General features: G+C 36.5%; 1 protein-coding gene across 5 annotated transcripts in view; it reads right to left on the bottom strand.

Annotated features, from left to right (window-relative positions):
* The window catches only part of RBMS3 (RNA binding motif single stranded interacting protein 3), a 1,212,964-nt gene that overhangs the window by 793,772 nt on the left and 395,413 nt on the right, over window positions 1-23,779 (bottom strand). The window lies entirely within an intron of this gene.

A 23,779-nucleotide genomic window follows, 5' to 3' on the forward strand; every position in this document is an offset into this window, starting at 1 on the left:
ATAAAATAAATAAATAAACAAACAAACACTACAACAGGTGCTTTAAAAGAAAAAATATATATATGGGGACCAAGAAAGCCTAGAAAATGAAGCATACACTGTTTATAAAATCTATATCCACTGGTGTCCACGGTGAAAGAATTCAGTGTCATGGCTTTAAAGAATAACCATAATCCCTGCATGGTGGCTCACGCCTGTAATCCCAGCACTTTGGGAGGCTGAGGCAGGCGGATCACGAGGTCAGTTCAAGACCAGCCTGGCCAACATAGTGAAACCCTGTCTTTACTACAAATACAGAACATTAGACGGGCGTGGTAGTGGGTGCCTGTAATCCCAGCTACTTGGGAGGCTGAGGCAGGAAAATCACTTGAACCTGGTAGGCAGAGGTTGCAGTGAGCAGAGATCCAGCCTGGGCGACAGTGCGAGACTGTCTGAAAAAAAAAAAGAACAACTATAAACTGATGACTTCTATATTTTTAATCTCCAGTCTAGCCCTCTCTCTCAGATTCCAAATTCAATTGGTGATGATGACAATAATGATAATAGCTAATAATAACTAAAAGTATCCAGTGATTAATATATTTATCTATAGGCATATATGTCTATAGATGTGTAGATAGCTATATATAGATATATAAAAATTAATCTCTATATATCAATTAATTAAACAATTTAAGACACTTGTTAGCTAGATGGTGTTATTGACAACAAATTAATCAAATGATAATATAATTTGAAAAATTAAAATTGGAAGCACAAAGAAGCCAAATGGCACTTTCAAAGTAACATAGCTGGCCAGGAAGTTGCAAAGGTTAAGAGTTGAACCAAGACAGATTGGTTCTCATGTCCACCTGTGTTCTTAATAACTCTACTTGGATGTCTAATAGACATTCATCTTATCATATCTAAAACCAAACTCCTGGTCTTTTTCCAAAAGCTTGTTTCACCCACAGTATCCCCATTACTGTAAATGGCACCTCTATCTCTCTAGTTTCTCAGGTCATAGAATTTGGAATCATCGTTGACGCTTTTCATTGTTTCACACACCATATCCAAGCTATCAAGAAATCAGTTCACCTCTATCATTAAAAACATCCAGTATCTGACCGCTTGTCACTGCCTTTACTGCTACCGCTTTGGACTGAACCACCCTCTTCACTACCTGGAATGCTGTATTACCCTCAGATAGTCTTCCTGTTTCCACTCTTGCTCCCCTAGTCTAGTCTCCAAAGAGTAGCCACACTGACCTTTCTAAAATAGAGTTAGGAGGCTATATTACTCTTTTATTTAAAGTCACTGTTTTTTCCCCATCTCACTCAGAGTAAAGCCAAAGTCCTTGCAATGACAAGTAATACCAAATCCCATTAGCTCTCAAACCCCAACTACTTCTCTCACCTTATTAACCTCCTCACGTGGCCTTCACACTCACTTCAGCCACATAACCTTCTTGTTATTCTTCAGATACTCCAGGCACAATCCTACCACAGAGCCTTTGCATGGGCTATTTTCTTTGCCTGGAATGTTCTTTCATTCTAATTTCCATACTTCCCCCAAGCCCTGATGAATTGTTACATTATCCATGAGGCCTGCCCTCACTAACAGTATGTAAGCTTACTTCCTGCTCTCCTCTATCCTTGCCCAGTCCTTTTTCCCTACTCTATGTGTTCCTTTATCTGTAGCATTTATCACCTTTGAATTCAACATATATTTTACTTCTCATATTTATTTTTAATTTTTGAGACATGGTCTCACTCTGTCACTCAGGCTGGCAGACACTGTTGCTATCATGGCTCACTCACTGCAACATCAACCTATGAGGCTCAAGGGAGCCTCTCACCTCCCAAGTAGCTGGGACTGCAGGAGTGCATCACACTGAGCTAATTTTTGTATATTGCATAGAGATGGAGTCCACTATGTTGCCCAGGCTGGAATCAAAGTTCTGTGCTCAAGTAATCTTTCTGTCTTGGCCTTCCAAAGTGTTATGATTACATGTGTGAGCCACCACACCTGGCCTGTGTTTGTTTTATTTATTTATTTATTTATTTATTTATTTATTTATTTATTTATTTTGATGGAGTCTTACTCTGTTACCGAGGCTGGAGTGCAGTGGCACGGTCTTGGCTCACTGCAACCTCCACCTCCCGGGTTCAAGTGATTCTCCTGCCTCAGCCTCTTGAGTAGCTGGAATTACAGGTGCCTGCCACCCAGCCTGGCTACTTTTTGTATGTTTAGTAGAGACGGGGTTTCACCATGTTAGCCAGGCTGGTCTCAAACTCCTGACCTCATGATCCACCCACCTTGGCCTCCCAAAGTGCTGGGATTACAGGCACGAGCCACTGCGCCCAGCCCCCATATTTATTTTTAATGTCTGTCTTCTCTTACTAGAGTGTATATGCCATGAAGTCTTGGAATTTTTGTATTGTTACTGCCATAGCTCAAAACCCTAGAATGGTATGCAGCCTGCAAGACTATTAGACTGTTAAAGGCTCTGAGAAGTTCTTTACAAAGATTTTGTATATTTTTTCTTTAAAATAAAATCTCTCAAATTTATTGATAACAAGTCCATTTCTCTCCCATAAAATAACCATTAAAATCTCATCATATTAATGCTTCAAGGGAAGGAGTTTGGTGATGGTTGCTGTGGAAGATACAGGAAAAACATATGTAAGATTGTGGTCAGCTTTCCAGAAACAGCTCAGGATATAATTAAATAAAATTTGCTATAATTTGATAAAACCACCTTTGATATAATTTGATAGAATTTAAATTTTTGCAAATATAAACAGCAAATTACTATCTCTGGTGTTATACTATTGTTTGCAGTAGGCCACAGACTGGGAATACACCAAATCAGATTCTGAACACATATTTACTATCATGTCCAATTTAACCTTCATAGGCTTTTCTAAATGATCCAAATAGTGCACCTATGTGAGCTATGTTTTATATCAAGGTTTTACAGTACGTCCCAAAGGAGTCAATTAAACTAAGGAATTATCAAAAAGAAGTAATAGAGTTACAAAAAGAAAGGAAAGAAGGAAGGAAAAAAACAAAGGCTTTGGGATATATGTAGATTATACAACCTATTTAATTCATTCTTAAATAAAAAATTAGGTTTAGGTTTCAAATATATATCAGTACTCAAGGAATATTTAAGGAAAAGAACTTTGGATTGAGACATAAGTTTTAGTTACGGTTCTACTAACCAGCTGGGGGGATTTGGGGATGTTATTTCAGTCAGGCTTTAATTTCCTAATCTGTGAAATAGGGGGACTGTAATAAGTCTCAGATTATTTTCAAGTGTAAAACTCTTTAAGGTATTTTAAATTGAAATCTGATGAAAAGTGATAGCCATCAATATTCCTGTAGGTTTTAATAACAAGAAGATTACCATTATCGAAATGTCTACTTACATGTTCTTTTGATAATTATTTGTCATAACTACTATTACAATTTAAGTTGTTATGGTATAACAATATTAGAAAGCATGATTTTGAATTTCTGAGAAGGATGTTGGTATTTGAAAATTTTAACGTAGAAACAAGAAGCCATAATGAGATAAATAAAAGTGATTAGTCACAAAATACTGCTGAAAACAATGAAAGAAGACCTAATAAATGGAAAGGCATACCATGTTCCTGGATTATAAAACCAATAGTAAAAAGATGCCATTTTATTCCAAACTGACCCATAATTCAATACAAATTTAACTAAAATCCCAGGAGGATTTTTAAAAAACTGAAATTGACAGGTTGATTCTAAAATGTATACAGTAATGGAAAGTAACTAGAAAAGACAAAACAATTGTGAATATGAAGATCAAAGTTGGAAGAATTGTGTTATCTGATTTCAAGACTTACTATAAAGTTACAACAATTAAGACAATGTGATATGGAAGAAATGCAAACACAGATTAATAGTGCATGTTGAAAGTCCAGAAATAGATACACACAAATATGGTCCATTAATTTTCCACTAAGGTACGAAGGCAAATGAATGGATAAATGATAGTGTTTTCAACAAATGGTGCTGGGATAGTCAGGAATACAACTGCAGAAAATTAAACTTGTTCCTTATTTTGCACCCTGTATAAAAATTAACTTCAAATGTAAACTGTAAATTGATAAAGTTCCTATGAGAAAACACAGAAGAAAATCTTTGAAGAAATTTCCTAGACACAATATCAGAAGCATAACACATTTTTTAAAAGATGACAATTAGGCTTCATCAAAATTAAGAACTTTTAGTCCAGGTACGGTGGCTCATGCCTGTGATCCCACCATTTTGGGAGGCTGAGGCAGGTGGATCACATGAGGTCAGGAGTTTGAGACCAGCCTGGCCAACATGGCAAAACCTCATCTCTACTAAAAATACAAAAATTAGCTGGGTGTGGTGGCACACACCTGTAGTCTCAGCTACTTGGGAGGCTGAGGCAGGAGAACCTTTGAACCTGGGAGACAGCGGTCACAGTGAGCCAAGATTGCACCACTGCATTCCCACCTGGGTGACATAGTGAAGACAAAAAGTTAAGAAGTTTTACCTTTTGAAAGACATTGTTAAAAGAATGAAAAGACAAGTCAGAGATTGGAAGAAAATATTCACAAATCACATATTTGCTAAACTGCTTATCAAAATGTATAAGGAATTATGAAAATGTAATAATATTGAACAAGCAAGGGACAAACTATTTGAACAGACATTTCACTAGGGAAAATATATAAATGCAAATAAACATATGAATAGCTGCTTACCATCATTATGTATTAGGAAAACACTAATTTAAAAAAAAATCCACAGTATACTACACTTACATATCTATTAGAGAGAGAGAAAGACAGGAATACAAGAAGGCAGAAAGAGAGAAGGATGGATGGATGGAAGTAAGGAGGGAAGGAGAGAGGGAGGGAAGGAGGGAGAAAGGGAGGGAGGAAGGGAGGGAGGGAGGGAAGGAGGGAGGGAGGGATGGAGGGAAAAGGAGAGGAAAGGGAAGGAAAAAGGAAAAGAAAGGAAACAAAAGAAGCCTGACATGGTGGCTCGCATCTGTAATCCCAACATTTTAAGAGGCTGAGGCAGGAGGATTGCTTGAGTCCAAGAGTTTAAGACTGGCCTGGACAGCATAATGAGACTTCTTCTCTCAAAAAGAAAAAAATTAGCATGCACTTGTAGTCCTAGCTACTCAGGGGACTGAGGAAGGAAGATTGCTTGAGTGTGGGAGGTTGGGAAAAAATTACAAATGAGAGAGAGAGAGAGAGAGAGAGAGAGAGAGAAAGAGGAAGGAAGGAAGGAAGGAAGGAAGGAAGGAAGGAAGGAAGGAAGGAAGGAAGGAAGGAAGGAGAAGAAGAAAGGGAAGAAGAAAGAGAAGAAAAGAAATAAAGAGAAAGAGAGAAGGAGGGAGGGAGGGATAGAGAAAGAAAGGGAGGGAGGGAAAGAGAGGGAGGGAGGGAGGGAGAGAGACAGGGAGGGAGGGAGAGAGAGAGGGAGGGAGGGAGGGAGGGAGAGAGAGAGGGAAGGAAGGAGGGACCGAGAGAGAGAGAGAGAGAGAGAGAGAGAGAGAGACAGACAGAGACAGGAAGCAATACCAGTTGTTGGTGAGAAGGCAGAGCACCGAAAACTTTCATACATTGATGTTGAAAATGCAAAATTGTCCAGCTATTCTGGAAAACGATTTGGCAAATTTTTTAAATAAAGTAAAACATACTCAACCATGCTATCTAGCAGTTCCACTCCTGGGCATTTACCCAAGGGAAATAAAAAATTATATTTATATAAAAGCTTACACAAACATCTTTTAAACAGCCTCATTTGCAATTTTAAAAAGGTGGAAACAATTCAGATATTCCTGAACTCAGAAATTCATTAAAAAAAAAAGTGGTACACCCATGCAATAGAATATTACCCAGCACTAAAAAGGAATGAACTACTGATATATACAAGAACATAGATAAATTTCAAATATATCACAAATTAAATAATCTGAATTCAAAATGCTATGTATTTTATACTTTCATTTACATGACATTCTAGAAAAAATAATTAGCTATTAACAAGACTTGAAGGTGGAAATAGAGGTTGACTAAAAAGTGGTATGAAAATTTGGAGGCGGTAATGGTTACGTACTCATTTGTCAAAACTTATAGAACTGTACCTTAAAAATAGAGATTTTTTAATTGTATACAAATTATATTTTAATAAAAAATGAAAAATATGATTAGTCATTTTTCAAATCTTGGCTTTTCCATGATTTTTTTTAAACCTAGAAATACACCAAATCTACTGGGAAAATTATTTTCCTAAAAACAGAATCAGTGTTATTAATATTACTCTTTGGGCAATTCTAGGAGTACAATGATGGAAGCTAATATTACAGAATTTAGAACAATAAAAAGGATATACATGTAAAGTATGGTACGAGCTAGATGTTGAAAGTTGTCTAAAATAAGATAATGAAGGCAAGTGCCCCTACAAATCAATTTATTTTTCTAAAATTTAGAAATGTATATAGATAATTCAATTAAAAATGTGCTGCTCTTTAATCCATGGAATTACATGAATGGCTAGAATAGTAACATCTGTGAGTCCTGCTGTTAAAATGTATTATCATTGTATAAGAGTTGCAGAGTTATGTATTCATTTTAAACTGCGAAAGATATAGTAATCAAAGTACAGTGTAGAAGATAAGGGTAATGGAGAGAAATACTGTGTATTAGACAAGACCTATCTGATTATGCTCTTTCTCTTATCCGGCCCCTTCTCTGACACTGTGCATTCCATACCTCATTATATACAGAATCACTGTAAACAGAAGGTGAGGAACAAGGACAAAGGACAAAATATTCTTAAATAGAGAAAGGAAACTATCAAAAGCTTCATCTCTGCTTGGAAGGTAACTATTATCCTGCAATCCTCTCTCATTTTTATTGAACTTTTCAAGTCAGTATGGATTATTCAAAGTTTTTCAAAGGAATAATACAGAAAGGACCACACTCGGTATGAGAAATGCTACTCATAAATAAATAAAAAAAACAAAATCTAGGAATATATTTGTTTATTATGTCAGGAATTCAGGATGCCGTGTTTTACACAGTCAAGAACTCACTGGAGAAAGAAACTATGAGAGAAAAATTAATATTATCAAAAGGCCCTTCTTTCTAAGCCACACTATTTGTAATGCTCTTAAAGAGTCTTGAATATTATATAATCATGGTGACTGAAATCACAATTTGCTATCAATTCTATATTTAAAGAAAAAACCTGGGTGGTTTCCCAGCTCATGTTCAACTAATAAAAGAATTGTCTACATAGCTGGAGTATTTTTCTTATACTTTTACTTGAAGACATTTTCAACAAAATGTCACCCTATGTTCTGATCAAGCAAAGTATAAATTCCCCATGACATATCACTGTGTTAGTTGGCACCAGCTCAGATAACAGGCACTTTAAATCACTGACAGCAGTTCAAGTCCTTTGCCCCACATATTTTGGATTTGCCCATTAAATCTCCTTAAATTGTTGTTCTGTGAAAGCGATTCAAAAATATTGCATTTTTATACATAGTTTCAATCAAATGTTTTCTTGAAAAAAATAAAATGTATAGAGTGATAGCACAATTTAGACATCTATTTGTTATTCACTAACTTATTTATTCAGCTAATATTTAGTGAATATGTAATAATATGTTCCAGGCATTGTTTTAGGAACTGGAGCAAAGCCAACATAGGACATGCTGCCTAATGGGGAAAGACAATAAACAGCACAAAACAAACCAAATTAAAAGAATCAACAGGGACGATAAATACATCCACTAGACAACAAAACATCTAACAGCAGCCCAATTTAATATCTCTGTACAGCAAGCAGTTTATATTTTACATTGCCAGTACAAAACATGCACAGCTAACTGAAGATATTCTGCTTACACCTCTTCTCATGAACGTTATTGAATTCAAATGAGATTCAAATGTGCTGACCTGTCGCATAGCTTGCAACAAATCACTCTGAATTATTTTAATCTTTCATCCAGGACTACTAAAAATTCTGCTCTCTTCTATGCTTTCACCTTCATATAGATAATAAATTACATGATTTCCATCGTGTTACCTATTTTGGTTGTTTGGATTCAGCTTTGTATATTTGTTCTCTCACTTCTTCTTACGGCTCTTCAGTAAACAAGAGAACCCCAAGCAAAACAGCTTGCTGTTACAGCCTCATAGTCTTATTGTATTGAAATAACAGCCATTACAACAGGATTGAATAACCAAAGCTGATCAATATATACTCTGGTACTGGCAACATCACATGACCTAGATGTGTTCACCCTCTTCCACCTTTCCTATGTCAAAATTCACAACCCAACCTCATCAAAGATGAGGAGGTAAAGGGAAAGGAATCATGCCTTTTTAAATCAGGTATCCAATTTGTGGCAGTTTCCAAAGGCCATCACTGAGATGCTCAATTTGACCAGGTCAAATTTCATTTGTCTTGTACTTTTATTACTCTCAAAGCTAGTAAAACGTGTTTGCAATAGAAATAAGGAAAACAAAAATGACCTGCCCGATTGGCTTGCCAGGTTTTTAAAACTAGATTGATTTTGTCCTTTTGAAATAAGCAGCTAGCTTGACAGCTCTCTCTTCTACTTTCTCTGTTTAAAGATTGTTATACTTTTTGGACTCAAGGAGAAGTGTTAGGCTGGATAAACGTAGAATATAATTCTATTCATGGTGATGACACCATTTAACATTTATTGAACACTATGTGCTGGAGTAGTTTTATATGTTTTTATTTTGGTATCTTATTTAATATTGAAAACAACTATTATTACAACTTCTGCTTCTGTTCTCTGGTTAGACTGTTCTCCCCCTAATTTACCTTCTACTTTCTTTCAATCTACTGCTTTCTTCAGCTCATTTTTTATTTAGCTTACATCCTGTGGTTCGTTATTTTAAAAATGCACTTGGAGAGCCATAACCTCTCTTACTGCTCATCTAGAAACTCAAACAAATCATTGAGATTATACAAGTAACTGAGCTTGGCTGAAGTCCCTCAGAAGGATAGCTGGGTTTCCCTTGTAAATTTATGATCACTAATCTTAAACGGAAACATAGCACGGGCTGGCAGTCATGGTACATTTCCTTGGCCAATTCACTTTCACATTGTCTGCAACAACATCAACCTTTTCTACTCTTTTCAAAGATCTAATTTCTAACCCTTCCACTATGTCTTGCCCCCTTAATCTCAGAAGACCCTACCTTATACTTTAGTGAAAAAAGTAGAAGCAACTGGATGGAGATGCTGTCAGCTCCCTTGTATAAAAACTACAAATTCACTGAATGGGAGCTACAACTACCATTTCTTTGACCTTCATGATCCCTTAAGTTACTGCAGTGGGGTGCCCTTTCTGCCATCCCAGCCAAATAAGTCCTTTTATTTCTTCTTCAGTTGCTATTATCTTCTTGCTTCTTAGTAACTTTTATGCGTCTCATCTTTCATATATCCAACCAGTTCTTCTCAACTGGATCACGTTCATCAGAATTTAAACATGCTCAAGCCTCTCCCACTTTCAACTATCCCTTCACCTATCATCCTAAGTTCTTTACATTCCTTCTTTCATTTCATAGACACATTTTTTTTGAAACAGGGTACTCCATATTTAATATTTATTTATACCCTCAATCTACTTGATATTGGATTAAAAGCCCATCTGTATGGAAATAGCTCTAGCTGGGCACTGAGAGATAGAAAACGCCTGCTCATTTTACAAAGACAGCAGTGGCAGAGCTGAGGTTTAAACTCACGTCAATTTGATTCTAGAACCCAAAATATTAATTCTAGTAAGTTTGACAGCATTTAAAAAATTAACCAGGCCAGACGTGGCAGCTCACGCCTGTAATCCCAGCACTTTGGGAGGCTGAAGTGGTGCATCACCTGAGGTCAGGAGTTTGAGACCAGCCTGGCCAACACGGTGAAATCCTGTCTCTACTAATATTACAGAAAATTAGCCAGGCATGACAGTGGGCACCTGTAATCCGAGCTACTCAGGAGGCTGAGCTACTCAGGAGGCTGAGGCAGGAGAACCACTTGAACCTGAGAAGAGGAGGGTGCAGTGAGCCAAGATCGTGCTGTTGCACTCCAGCCTGGGCAACAAGAGCAAAACTCCACCTCAACAACAAAAAACTCCATTTCAAAAAAAAATAAAAATAAAAATAACCAATGTTCATCCAAATTACAAAAACATTAACCTTTTGATCTAATGATTTCAGTCTTAGATATTTACTTTAAAGTTATGTTTTCACAACTGCAGAATGACATATGTACAGGTTTATTCATTCTTCATAGCAAATATTTAGAAACAAATTAAATGCCTCTAAATAGAGGACTGGAAAAATAGATTATGTTATATGGATAAAGCTGAATACTATATAATTGTGTAAAACAATGAAGAAGCTGTCTGATAACTGATACAGAAATATGCGAAGATATGTTAAGTTTTTAAAAGTGAGATGAACTTGTATGCATGATTTGTATAAAAATGAGGGAAAATGAGAATACTTATATTTTCTGACTTTTGCATAAAGAGACATATGCAAACATTTATAACAAAAGTGTTTATCTCATGTTGGTGGATGTTTGGAACTGGGAAAATAGGAGAAAGTGAGCAGGCGTGTGACTTATCACAGTACACCATTATATGCCTTTTGATTTTTGAACCATGATATTTTGATAGATATTTAAACATTGAATTTTAATTGTTGCCATATGGATTTTCCATGATGAGTAGAAAAATACTCAAGCATGATGTAAAACATTATTAGTATCATAGTTTGATTTATGTATTTGCTGTTTCACATCACCCTCTATAACTTTTCCAATAGCTTCCTCCTGCAACCAGAGTAAAATCCACCTTTTTATCAAGGCCTATGAGGCTCTATCGGCAGTAAATTCATCAAAATATATGCAAAAGTATTTCCAGAAATGACAACATGATTTTCCCAATTAAAAAAGTACTGACTCTTTAGAAAAATGGATGAAAATTACTCATACTAAGCCATGTTATTGTGGATTTCAGATCACATATATAGCATTGAGAATTAAGTGTCATCTGATTTCTGAACATCAGCATTCAAAACTGGGAGACAATGCAGAAATGCATTCCACATTCTAAGAAGAAAAATGATTTAGAACTTAGAATTCTATATCCAAACTATCAATCAAATATGAATGAAGAATAAAGCAAAATTAACCTCTCATATAACCCTTTTTGGATTATTGGAAGATATATGCCCCCAAAACAAAGGAGTAGTAAGCAAAGGGAAAGGAAGACATCAGTGCCAGAAGACAGAGGATTCAATGAAGGAAAGAAGGAAGAAGAAAATCTCCAGAACTGTAGAAGGAGATCCCAGGACACCAGCTCTGCAGCAGGTTAGGTGAGCAATTGTCCAGAGTAGAACAGGAAAACTAAGCAAACAACAACAAAAGTGAGATTATTGATTTCAGGGTATATAAGAAATTACAAAATATAATGTATAACACTAGTATAAGACATGGCACAGATGTATGTTAAGTTTTTTGTTTTATGAACCCTAAATCATCATCTAACAAAATATTGAGATATAGTTATTTTTAAAGAAGCTAGAGAAGTATGTCTACGAATGTGTGAGAGTTAAAGCTTAAACTTCTATAACAGAAAGAACCAGTAGATAATATCAAAATGGAAACATTAAGACATAGAAGGGGAGGTATATTACTGAGAATGATTCAGAGAGTTCTCCAGGAAATTACTGGAACATTTCCAAGTAGTTGCATCCTAGAAGCAGCAAGCAAGGGCAGAACTAAGAACTGCCATTTTTTCTCATTTTTACAAAGATATATTGGATTAACTAAAGACATGAATAGTGATAAAATATTGAAAATTAGAGAAGGAAAGGAAAATATCCTCAACATCTAAACTTGAAGTAAAAAATATTAGCCAATAGTTACGTCTCTGTCTTCGTTAAAGAGGAGAAAGGAGAAATTTAACAACCTTATTTCTTTGGCATTCCTAGAATGATATAAAATTTATAAAAGATCTGCTAAGAAGTATAATTAATATTCTTCTGGGGAAAAATTGAGAGTTTATTCATTCTTCATAGCTGTTTTCTAATTCATCTTCCATTCTTAGACTAGCAACTATCACTAAAATGAATGGTAGCTATTCGAGTGTAAGAAAAAGGACAATATATTCTTCTACAAACTGAGAGGTACTTAGTGAAAACAATGAGGAAAGGGATTGTTGCTGAATTAAAAATAATTTCTAATGGCCACATAGCATTCTTAAAAATTAAATAACACTAAATACCTCATTATTAACCAGCATTATTACTGCTTCGGAGGAATAAAATAACTTTCAAAAATTTCCTAAATTCACAAGCATTTATATGTTAACTAAACTTGAATATTACCGGTGGTACACACTAACATTATTTCATCTCTTCATATATTAGTTGTGTTGGGAAAATTTTTATCACCACCTCATTTTATTTAAATTCTCAATAAACTCAAGATTTTAGCTGCAATATTACAGTATTGTATGATTTTTTAAATTATTACTAAATTTCTTGAATTTTGTGCTCAATGATGAAACAAAAGGACTACAGTTATTGTAGTTACTATAAAGAAGAAAAATGTTTCTTCTAAATTAAAATATTATTAAGTAATTCCCTTTCTCTTTTAGATATTATGAGGTTTCCTGTTTGGGGTTTTCTTTGGTTTGAGTCCGTTTACTATAATTGTGGCCAATTTATTTTTAAAATAAGATTTTTTTTTCATTTCTAAACATTTAAAAAAGTTTAATTTTGAGAATACAAAGAAATTAAAAGAAGAAAATAAATCACCAGTGTTTTCTCCGTGGCTCCTCTGAACACTGACGCCACATGATGAGACGGTAGAACTTCTAATGGCCTAATTGCCTGAGATACTATTTGGAGTAAAGTTCTCCAGGAAAGTAGGAGGACAGAGCAATAAATAAATCTTTTTAAAATTAAACCACTAAAATATCAGGGATATTTTGTTTCTACAGTAACATCTAGCTGATTCTGACAAATTCCACCTCCGACTCTAACTCTATCAACCTCTACAGAAGAGGGAAGAAGAGAGAGAAGGAGAAATGAAGAGAGGGAAAGTCAGCCAACCTGGATCCATTTGCTCTGTAGAGGAAGATTTTGATGCTAACCTGTGCCACATATACTAAAGCATGAAAAGGCATAAAGATGATCTTAGTTCTAGGGTAAACTATAACCAGGTCTAGTATTACAAAATGAAACAAAAACTCAGACCAAAAACTTCTGAGATAATGTGTCAGACAATATAAAAGGTATTAATAATTGTAATAATCATCAACAATGGCTGAGGGGACTATTTAATACCAGATCCAGTGCTAACCATTTTGCAAATGTAAACATATTTATTTGCAAAACTCTGAGGCAGATACTAATGGTATCTCCCATTATCAAATGAATAAACTGTGACACAGGGTGGTATGTAATTTTGCAATGTCACATAAGTAGTGAATAACAGAGTTGAGATATAAGTCTAAGAAGGCTGACTCCAGAAAATGTGCTCTCATCCGCTAGGCTATGTTGCGTTATAACTAATTAGAGGAATGCAATTTTTCATATGAGAAAACAACACATTAATGGAGTTACCTGTAAAACAGATGTAGATATATATATAGTAATTTATGGAGAATCCAATCCCATTGCTTGTATTTCCTTTAAGCCTTGTTGACTTCCTTATATTTCTGACATGTTCTCCCACTAGAAAATAGATTCCTTTCTACAGGTAAAGCAATAAGTGACAGAGGATGAACAAGATAGAGAGAAAAGCAAGGACCTCTGTTGTTGCTACTATGTCCTCTTCCATTTTGGGGGAGGGAAGGAAGTACAAAGGCTAGGAGTTTTGAAGACAGAAAGATCTAAATTTGAATCCTGGATGTTACTGGGCAACTCATTTTATAAATGAAGAGACTGAGGTTCTATAATAATATCAAGCCTTGGTTTCCTCATTTGTAAAATAGTAATTAAAAAGTCTACCTCAGAGATTTACTGTGACGTTAAATCAATATCTTATGGAAGGTGCTCATCACAATGACCAACTGAAACAGCAGTGAACAGATTGCTAATAAGAAACCATCATATTGAAACGTGTTTGGCAAAAAGGGAATTTATTAGTTCCTATGATTGCTGCTTTAAGAAGAGGCTGAAACTATTTACAACAGCAAGGACTTAGAACCAACCAAAATGTCCATCAATGATTGACTGGATAAAGAAAATGTGGTACATATACACCATGGAATACTACGCAGCCATAAAAAAGAATGAGCTCATGTCCTTTGCAGGGACATGCATGAAGTTGAAAACCATCATTCTCAACAAACTTACACAAGAACAGAAAACCGAACATTGCATGCTCTCACTCATAAGTGGGAGTTGAACAATGAGAACACATGGATACAAGGAGAGGAACATCACGCACTCGTACCTGTCAGGGTGTTGGGGGAAAGGAGAGGGAGAGCATTAGGACAAATACCTAATGCATGCAGGGCTTAAAACCTAGATGACGGGTTGATGTGTGCAGCAAACCATCATGACACCTGTATATCTATGTAACAAACCTGCACGTTCTGCACATGTAACCCAGAACTTAAAGTAAAAAAAAGAAAAAAAAAAAAATGCTTCATCTGAGGGGCCCTCTGTGCCAGCTTCCAGGAGCCCTGAGGTTCTGGGCATGGAGGGAGCTTCCGCGGAACGACTTCCACAACAGGGGCAGGTATAGAGGGAAGCTGGCTGCTCCTGCCAGGCCTGAATGCTTCCTCTTCCTTCTCCCCTGACTGCGTCCTGGGCCCCTTGGATGGAGCCCCCAGGCTGTGTCCACGGCTGTATAAAATGCTGATTGGAATAGAAGCAGAGGGTGGAATGAGAAAGGGGCAGGGCGCGAGCCGCACTGCATCCAGGGAAAAGGGCGGAGCTGAACTGAGCAGCCTTGTGAGTGGCTGGAAGTAGGAAATGGGAGGAAGTGAGGGGGACTTTAAAGGAAGAAATATTTCATTTTAATTTATCCACTGCATGATACTGCAATAAAACTCTCCTCATATAAATAAATCCCTGAAGAGGAAAAAAAAAAAAAAAAAAAAAAAAAAAGAGGCTGAATCAGTCATCTTGTTCTGGTCTCTTACTATCTTTCAGCTCTGCTTCCTTCAGAAGGATCTCCATTCTCAGGCACGTGGAACTCTGGAAGAGGCAAGATGTCTCCCAAAGTCTCCAGGACAATACTCTAACTAATAATTGTCCCCAAGGAAAATGAAATGCCTCCTTGCCAGGTGGTCAAAGGAAAAATCTTAAAAACGCTTCTGACTGAAATTGATTGATATGGTTTCATGATGTGCCTATGTGTAGTGCTGTATTGGCCAGACCTAGATGATATGACCACCTTGAGAGCAAAAATTGTGATTAATTCTACCCCAAATCACATCCCCAAATAAGAGAAGAATGAGTCCAAAAAGGGAAAAGAGGAATGAATGATGCATGAAAAGAACTAATATCAACTAAAAGCAAACATTTATATTATAATTCATAAATAAATAAGGGGAACATTATGGAATTAGTAAAGTTCTTCTTGTCAAGATGAACTGATATTAATTGGTTACACCTTAGAATACTGTTAAGGCAATGCCAAGAGTTATTTCTCAAAGCACTAAAATGCATAAACAGTAATAGTAATGAAGTGTTTTACAGAATGTAATTTTATAATATGAAAATACTTAATTTTGACCAGGTTAAATCAAGCTAAGCATTGTAGTAATTAATGTATTTATTTATACTAAAAAATTAAAATCCTTGGAAATAATTTATATGTATAGCATGAAACATTTTATCTTAGCTAAATTCCATGGCCCTCAGTTAATTTGGGAGTAATGCCCTTGCTGTTTTATTATAAGTTTTCTTTTTTTTCTGAGACAGAGTCTTGCCGTGTCACTCAGGCTGGAGTGAAGTGGCACCATCTCGGCCCACTGTAACCACCACCTCATGGGTTCAAGCGATTCTTCTGCCTCAGCCTCCCGAGTAGCTGGGAATACAGGCATGCACCACCACGCCAGGCTAATTTTTGTATTTTTGGTAGAGATGGGGTTTTACCATGTTGGCCAGGCTGGTCTCAAACTCCTGGCCTCAAGTGATCTGCCTGCCTTGGCCTCCCAAAGTGCTGGGATTACAGGCATGAGCCACTGCACCGAGCCCCAGGTTTTCTTTTTAAAGAGCTACATTCCTTCCAACAATATTCCAATGAGCCAAGCAGCTTACAAATGTAGGGAAAAGCCCACAACTCACAAGGCTACTTAGGGTTCTTTGGGTGGTTAAATATAACATGACAAAGCATTTTAACAAACTATATTGTTTTTTGTTGCATATTGGAAATAACTACTAATCATTTAAGAAATACTAATAAATAAATGTTTTCATTTTCCAATTTTATGTTAAACAAGGATTAGGAAACAACTATATACCCTGCAGACCAAATCTGGCCTGCCACCTGTTTTTGCAAATAAAGTTTTATTGGAATACACACCTATCTATTTACGTATTGTCCATGCTGTTTTTTGCATTACAATTGCAAAATGGAGTGGTTGTGGCAGAGACTATATGACCCACAAGTCTAAAATATTTACTATTTAGACCTTTATAAAAAAAAAGTTTGCTGACTCCTTATATGGACAAAATAGGCAAACTACATCAATGACTCTAGGTCAAAAAATTTTCGGCTTTGTAATATAGAAAAGCAAAATGATCTTTTCCCTGGTTCGATAATATTATGGCAGCTGTTTCTACAAGCCATCAATAGCATCTGTGTTTTTAAATGATTTTGTATTTGTTTTGCTACATCATGGAATGTACATTGTAATTTTAAAACTGCATAGAGGTTTCTATGGGTCCTCAGATAATTTGTAATCTAACAGCAAAAATACTTGCTTCTGAAACACTGCAATGATATTTGAGGACAGAATACCAGGAAACACCAATATGATATTCTGATGAATATTTATGAGCACCTCCACCTGGCCTTCAAGTTTTCCATGCTTCAGTGCTAATGTATTTGTGTCTGCATAGAGAAGTGTGTGTGTGTGTGTGTGTGCGCGCGCGCGCGCGCGTGTGTAGGTTGAGGAAAGGGAGAACTATTCTGATCCAACTTTTCATAAAACAACCAGATATGTTATGTTCAAATTATTGCCCTCCTTCCCCACTTTTACATTCTAACTGGAGATCATTATGGATTCATCAAACTCTTATGAGCATCTTTAGATCCTAAGTGTAGAATTCTCTTCTGATTCTTATTTACTCACTGTCTCCACTTATGTAATTTTCTCTCCTTTCTTGGAACATTTTTTTCTATTTCTCTTACATCATTTCCATTAGCACACAAGCATGCTACATTAACTCCCTCCAGTTTATACTAATTTATTTCATTATCTTTAGAATTACACTCATTGAAAGACCTTTCTGTATTTGCTCTATTCCCTCGCTCTCTTCCATTCTCTCTTGAATTCATTCCAATCTGATTTTTGGCCCCCTGCTTCATGCTCCATTGAAACTGTCCTCAAGTTGTTAAAGACTCCCACCTTGCTCAAATTTACATTCAATTCTCAATCTTTATTTTACTCAGGCTTTCAGCAAAACATGAATGTCTACCAATACCTTCTCCTTAAAACACCTTCTTTGCCTGGCTTCTGAGATACCACTCTCTCCTTGTCTTCTTCATAGTTCTCTGGACGTTTCTCAGTCACTCTGACTGGCCTAGTCCTATTTATCTGACTTCTAAACATTGGAGTTGCTCTAGATTTATTCATCAGATATCTTCTCATTTTCTATACTCCCTTTCTAGGTGAATTTATCCAGTCTCATGATTTTAAGTAATTTTGTTATACTGATTAACTCCTATACTGGTTTTCAGTTTTCAATTGGCATGAACAGCAGGATGCCTTTGCTGTCTTTCTCAGGGATATGCCAGCTGTCCTTCTCTCTGCTGTAATCCCATAATCTAGTCCACAGGGACCTTATTCTTCTGGACGTTCTGTAGATCACCATATTGGTCTACCACACTGATGGCATAGTGCTGTTTACACCTGGTGAACATGAAAAACAATAAACTTCAGGTGACTTACTGGGACACATAAATGCCAGAGGATAGCAAAACACCACAACAATTCTGAGGCCAACTATCTGTGAAGTTTCTAAGACTCCAGTGGTCTGGAGCAAGTTGAGCTACTTCTTCCATAGTCAAAGACAAATTGTAGCAACTTGCACTACCTGAAATTAGGAAAGAGGCAGAGTGCTAATTTGGTATCTTTGGGTTTTGAAGGCAAAATATAGCATGTTTCAGTATGCTGTTCCAAATAATGTAAAGGGTAACTTTAAGGCTGCTAATTTAGCTATCTTGGTTCCCAAGGGAAGAGTGGTTTGGCCAGGTAACACAACAAGAGTTCCATGTGTCTGGAAGCTGACACCACCACTTGGTCGTTTGGGGCTCTTTGTACTACTGAAGTAATAGGCAAAGGTGATTAAATATTGCTTGGGTACTCAATTTAATTTGCCAAGAGGGAATCAGGTTGATGTCATCCAATGGTGGCAATGAGTAATATGTCTGGCACCCAGGAAATTGTTCAAGATACCTATTCATGTTTTTATGTCCAATAGTATAACTTATTGGAAAGCTACAAGAAAACATAAAGTCACAGACACTGAGAATTCAAGCCTTTCAGAACTTTCTGAATTGAAGTCTTCATTTAACCCACCAATTTAAAAACAGTTCAGATGAAGTACTGACTGATGGAAAGAGGAATATGTGATGGGTAATGGAAGGAGGAAGTTATAAATATCAACAACATCCTCATGTTCAGTTATGGAAATGGGGACTGTAATAGAAATTTATATATTATTTTATCCTTATTGTCTGTTCATTAATAATATATTAATTGTCTCACCCTCCTCATTTCTTTTATCACATAAGGACCTTTAAATTACAGAATATTCAGGTGGGACATAAATGAATTAGAAGAAGACTAAACAATAGATAGAAATACTGACTGTTGAGTTTGTCTCTTCCCTGTATGGGAGATCAGAGAGGGTCATGGGTATATAAAGAAAAGTAAAAGACACACTAAAAACCCTTCAATAGATTCCTATCTTGTTCTGAATTAGATGCAAAGCATATAACTTGGCTGGAAGGTGACTACAAGATCTGCTTCCCGGAAAAATTTCAGGCCTCAACTCTTACCAGTCCCCTTCATATACCCTCGGCTCCAGTCACATAATCTCCTTAGTATTCCTCGAATACCCAAGCACTATCCCAACTCAGAGCCGCTGCACTTGCTGTGACCTCTGCTTGACCCATTCCCCATTTCAATGGGGTCTCTACATAAATGCCCCTTGTAAGAGGCCCTTTCCTGATCACTCTCTCTAAAGAACCCCATGTCATTTCTCTCTAACCTTTACCCTACTCTATTTTTCTTCTTAGCATACCACCGTATTACAGATTAAATCTTTATTATGTATCCATTATTTTTGAAAATATTTTATTTTAATATTTAATAATATTTATTATTAGATTATTTGTATTCTCCTGTCTCCAAAATATAAAATCCACAAAGACAAGGATGCTATTTTTGTTCATTACCTAATATAATGTCTGGGATACAGTACCAGAATCAGGATATCTTTTTACCTTGCACCACCCATCTACCCACTATTTACTGTTGAGGTAATCAAGGGATTCACTGATGTCATATGTTATGCTGCTCAACAAATTTAACCTTGTCAGATGAGCGCAGTATCAAACACAGCACTGGATTCATCATTTAATAAGTGACACACTTACAACTCTATAAAAACAATGCCTCTTCCTCGGTGCCAAATTTAACACTTGACTACTTGTTCACCTTTTTCAGAGTATTTACCTACTTACCAACTCTTGCACCAGGATCCAGTGAAAAGAAGTGAAAAATTAGTGTCCCATTAAGAATGAAAGGCCAAAGGCTTCCTCTAAATATTATCAGCTTGTCAAGCCTCTGGTCTCTGTTTTTACCTCCCTAAGAAAACATATGCCTGCCTACGTACGCTTCTGTTCCTGACATGAGCAAAATCATAGGCTAACTCATTGTCACAGAAGTAGGTTGTACTTGTGGGTATTATGGGCACATCTGTTCTCTTGTGTTGTTTTAAGCTGGAAAAAAATTACATCATTAAATATTCCACCCAAATGATTCCACATGTCCATGTTCTGCAGAGATGGAGGTATGAAAATACAGAAAGACAAAACGAGGATGCATCTGCTGTATCTGATTACTCTCAAGGTTCTTTTGTAACTCAAACCTGCTGTGAAACTATTCAGAGAAGAAACAACTGTTGAAATAATTTGAGGAAAAATATGAAGCATGAACACTTCATGACAGGTTACTGGTTGCCCCAATATCTGCTCAATATTTACATAGGGTTAGAATTTTAGTTGGCACATGATCATCAAGAGGAAAACATGATTTATCATTTTATCTTTGTGATTAAATATCACCATGTGACTATATTCTAGCCAATGGACATGAGATGTCATGTGTCAGCTTTACAGTCAATGGATGTGAAAGGTGATGGGTTCTTCTTACACTTTTAAATGTGAGGAAATCTATTCATAACTTGCTTAAATGGCTATTATTTTGGATGTCTCTTACAACTTCCAGACTGATACCCAATACATTCAGAATACTCTTGACAGACTCAATGTGTCATCAAAGCCCACTTCTTGTGAAATAAAGTATAGAATGTAAGAGCACAGATTTAAGCCAATCTTTGGGTTTGCATCTTGGTTCACCATTTATTAGCTGTGAAACCTTGGTGATATGATTTTACCTCTCTGTGTTTTCAGTAAAGTCAGAAAAGCAGTAGTGCTACCACACAAGTTTGCCACTAAATGCAATGAGCTACAATCCTTTACATGCTTATAACAGAATGTGGCACTTAGTAAGCACTCAATAAGCATTATCTAATATTATTTATTTAGAAATTACCCAAGGCAAGTCATTTATTCAGTCAAGTTTGCATCATCACAATGAAGCTTTCTTTGTGTCATAAAAGTTTCATTCCCTTAGCAGTTTGTCTGACAATCCCTGCTTGAGGGAGAACTGCCTTTTCTGAGAAAATTTTCTTATAAGCCCAATTAAGATAGGTGAGTATGTTGGGGCATGAGTGGAAACTGCTGCCAAAATTTTTAAAATGTGGTTTGATTACTCTGAAGAGAGCCAGAAGAGATATTTCCTTTAACCCGGGGGTGTGTAAAGAAGGAAGTGGCAAGTCAAGGAAATGGTAGCAGGCTGTGTGACATCTGTCATCCTCTCTCTGGGGCAATGAACTACTCAGTGAATTTACTCAAGCCTAGTATGGTGTATTAGTCTGTTTTCACGCTGCTGACAAAGACATACCCGAGACTGCGCAATTTACAAAAGAAAGAGGTTTAATGGAGTTATAGTTCTACATGACTGGGGAGGTCTCACAATCATGACGGAATTCAAGGAGGAGCAAGTCACATCTTAAGTGGATGGTGGCAGGCCAAAAAAAAGAGAGCTTGTGCAGGGAAACTCCAATTTTTAAAACCATAAGATCTTGTGAGACTTACACACTATCATGAGAAGAGCATGGAAAAGACCCATTCCCATGATTCAATTATCTCCCACAGGTCCCTCCCACAACATGTGGGAATTATGGGAGCTATAAGGTGAGACTTGGCGGGAGACATAGAGCCAAATCATATCATTCCACCTCAGCCCCTCCCAAATCTCATGTCTGCACATTTCAAACCAATCATGCCTGGGTAGGTCTTCAGGTCATCTCAATGCTTGGACCTGGGCAATCCAGTCAAGTTCAGGTAAACATCCGCTTGCAGATGCCCTTCCCACCTCCCCATCACCATTCCAGGGAAATTGACCACATTTTACCTGGTGTTTCCCTTGTACCATGTACATGCCTCTTTCCTCTCAGCTACTATGTTGTACTGTGTTGCTTTTTGTTTTTTAAATACCTTTTCTCCTATTAGAATGTGGATCCTAGTGGAAGGGATTATGTTTTATTTCTCTCTGTACTCCAACTTATTGCAGAGAATGCAATTGCTTGTTGAAGGAACTATATCAAATAATGTGCAGGTTTCTACTTTTCCACTCATATTCACAAACAAAGAGAAGAAGGTAGTGGGCACAGCCATCTACGATGTTAAGGACGATAGTGAGAGGCAGAAAAACTACAGCTGTTCCATTATATGCCAGTTGTGATGATCACAATAACTTGTCTAACATGTTATATTTTGTCAGTTGAACCTCCCAATGCCTAATCATTTTTTCAAAGGTAGACTTAGTTTAGTAAGAGCATCACGTTTATTCAAAATACCTGTCTGTATACTTTTAGTAGTATCTTTTTTTGCACTGCTCAATAGAAGCAGATGAAACATCTTAGAATCCCAATTGGGAGGAAATCTTCAATTCCCACACTACGTTATCTGCTACATAGATCATCACCTTTCTTCCACTTCCATAAGCTTTTCAGGATCTCTTGACTTATTCAATTTTTTAAGATGAGTGGAAATCTTGCTTAAAAATATATAGAAAACATATGTTAGTCATTTGGGACCAGGGAGGGTGAGACATTCATGGGAAACATTTAAATGATGTGTAGATGATGAGAACAACTATCCCTCAGCACTATTGACACTGTACCCTTCAAGGAATCAGGGCATTTGGAGAGATTAGAGAGATTGGTTAATGCTTTCATATGTGTAATTATGTGGAGATCAATTTTTTAGTTTACACGTGGGTACTGGTAATGCTCACAAGAAAGAAAATAATGGGAAGTATAAAACAAAATTCTCGGGCTGTGAGCTCTCCAGGGAAGAAAGATGGATTTATGATTTGCTGTGCCCCTGTCCCTGCTAACTCCAAATGGAACCACTGGAGATTGTTAATTCAATAATTATCAAATGCATTAAATATGACTTTTTATTACTCTCATTTTGGAGTATTACATTTTATTTTTTGGTTTAAAAAAAAATGAGAGTCCATTTGGGGATTTTGATCTTAAAATCTGATAGAATTCATCTGTAGCAGAGTAAATGCAAATAATATTCAACCTAACTTGTAAAGGACAGTATGTGTGGCTTAAGAGCAACTTATGGTAGAAAAAGAGAGCCCTAGTGTATTATGCACAGAAAAATCTCATTACTTTCTATTGATGGATGATGTTTCTTTGCAAAGCTGTTTTGCTCCTTCTAAAATGAGCAGAGGTACTACAAATTCAAAATTTTAAGGTGGGAGAGAAAGGGACTTAGATTTATGCACAGCAAATGCATGGATGATTTAGGTAGACCCAAAGGACAAAGAAAATTGACAAAGCCACATGAAGGATATAGCCATCCAATCATTTAGCATTTATTGATTTAGTTTCAATCTGCAGCACAGGTTTTCATTTATAATACCTCACTCACCACTGCTACTGAATCACAGTACTTCTAAAGTTGGTTTTAAAATTCTTATTGACTCCATAGACCCTGCCCCAATCACATATCATTTGCATTTAGAATCTTTTTTATTTGCAAGGCCTCTCAGCGACAGCAAGCAGATGTAAAAAAGCATGAAAAGGAGCTGAAGTGGTGACAAGTGAGGCATGAGGGACTGGAAGAACAGGACTAAAAGGAAACAAGTGTGAAAGTATGGAGAAAGCTAGACCTG

This window comes from Macaca thibetana, chromosome 2, assembly GCF_024542745.1.
Source record: "Macaca thibetana thibetana isolate TM-01 chromosome 2, ASM2454274v1, whole genome shotgun sequence".
Classification (NCBI taxonomy): Eukaryota; Metazoa; Chordata; class Mammalia; order Primates; family Cercopithecidae; genus Macaca; species Macaca thibetana.